Genomic DNA, 2,243 nt, shown 5'->3' with positions numbered 1-2,243 from the left:
GACAAGCTGTTAAAACAGATGTACCAGGGATGGAGATGAATGTCTGTATCAGCAGACGTTCCTCCAGCCCCTCAGCAGGCATTTATATGATGAGCTGCCTGTGGCTGCTCTCAAGGCATCCCATGGTCCAGCAGTGAAAGGTGCTGTGAAGCACAGGGGTACGTTGGCCACCACGGCTGGCCGAGGGGCGATGAGGCTGAGCTCTGGGATGCCTGGTTCAACCCAGGTGCTGAGAGCAGCCTGTGGGCACCTGCCGCCATCCTGGGAATTTAGGGTTGGGGGCAAACTTGGATCTCTGGATGAGGGTGGTGCTAACAAGACCCTGGTTTAACCCTCTCAAGATGCCAGCACTGCTCCCAAGGCCCATGGCTGGGGGTTACAGGAACCACCAAGAAATCCCTTTCCAGGCCAGTCTAGGTCTGTTGCCAGTTGGTCCCCAGGACCTCTAGGGCAGAGGTTGTCTCTGAGATCGCAGCACCCAAATCCTGACCTTCTTGCAGCATCTTGCATGGACCCCTCTTGGTGTAGGAGAACCTCAGCCTCATGTCCTGCAAGAAACCTTTGCTTTCCCAAGCTGACAAGTAAATAGCACTGAAACACAGGATGAAGCAGCATCAGGCCCTGATTCATGCATACCACCTTTGCAATGGAGATATGAAATATTTTGTCTGGACTCTCCTGGCAGAAATGCCCAGCAGGGAAGAGAAGCGAGTGATAGCATGGACACCAGACCAGAGCCCTGCCCTGGGGAGCAGCCTGAGTCCTCCCAGGTGAGGATCATGTGGGGCTGGGTTCGATGGGGAAGCAAGCCCATGGAGGGGAGGTGATGGGGTCCTCAGCAGTTTCCCCATGGGGGTGTTTTGGTAAGGCCCAGTTTTGAATGGCATGTCCCATGCCATAGCCTCAGGCAACTTGGGAGTGGAGACTGTTACATCCCTAACTGTGGAAAAAAATGAATTAAAGTGATACCAAAGAAGTACAGGGGAAGGAACAGTGGCAGGATGGGCTTACCCAGCTTGGAGGCAAGGGGGAATCAGCCCTTGCTCTAGGGGCAGGCTGGGGCCCTCTGTCCTTGCTGGACCAGCTGTCCCAATTCAGGACACAGCCTTGCTTCATACCCTGCCAGCTTGGGAGCCCCTGGCTCCTTTAGAAACCTGGGAGCACCATTACAAGGGTGGTGGGCAAACCTCCACAGACTGACTCCCCTGCAGAGCTGGTGACCTGTGACATTGCGGGATCACAGCCAGGGCAGAGGGAGGCACTACCAGCATCCTCACCTCATGCAGAAGATGAGGGTCCTGCATCTTCCCCAGTGTGGGACTGGCCCTCTCCAACCACCCCCATGGCAGTGTTCACAGCCCCTGGTTTTGCCTGGCCCAAACAGCTACCCTACAACCTCCTCCTCTGCCCCAAACAGCTGCCACTCTACAGTCCCAGCATCAATATGTGGGGGGGTCATCACTATCCCAGCCACGGCCTCCACTCCCGGCTGATCCTTCAGACACCATGGCTATCACCATCCTCACTCCCTGGCACCCCCAGACCATTATGGCCCTGCTGTGGGGACACTCATTGCACATGTCCCACTTATCCTGGGACCACCTGGGCCCCTTGACCATGACCATCCTATGCCCAGGGCAACCTGCACCCCTGTGCTCCAGAGGACCCCCAGGTCCCTTGTCATCCTTATTCTTGTTCTTGGATACTCCCAGGCCCTTTGGCCTTCATGGCCCCACTCCCCGGGACTCCCTAGACCCCTTGGCCATAATAGCTCTGTCCCAGGTATCCTTGTTGCACAGGTCCCCTCTTGTCCTGGGATCGTTCCTGGGCACCTTGATCATCACCATCCCCTGCTCTTGGGGACTCCCTGATGCCTTGGGCATGGCCCCATACCGGGGTTCCCCAAGGCTCCCACCATGCCCTGCTCCCGGGGCCCCATAACCACAGGGACCCCCTGGACCCATTAGCCATCATGGTCCAGCTCTGGGACCTCCATGGTTCCCTGCAGGGTGATGTGTGCCACCCCCACGCACAGCACTCCCTCTCCCATGTAACCCCCCAGCAGTGCTCCATCTCCCCTGTAACCCCCACAGCAGCGCTCCATCTCCCCTGTAACCCCCCCGGCAGCACTCCATCGCCCCTGCAACCCCCCAGGCAGCGCTCCATCGCCCCTGTAACCCCCCTGGCAGTGCTCCGTCTCCCCTGGAACACCCCCGGCAGCACCCCGGCTCCCGTGTAACCCC

The sequence above is a fragment of the Haliaeetus leucocephalus genome, unplaced genomic scaffold (assembly GCF_000737465.1).
Source record: "Haliaeetus leucocephalus isolate CR32 unplaced genomic scaffold, Haliaeetus_leucocephalus-4.0 Scaffold92, whole genome shotgun sequence".
NCBI classification, from domain to species: Eukaryota; Metazoa; Chordata; class Aves; order Accipitriformes; family Accipitridae; genus Haliaeetus; species Haliaeetus leucocephalus.
Note: the sequence above shows the minus strand (reverse complement) of the source record.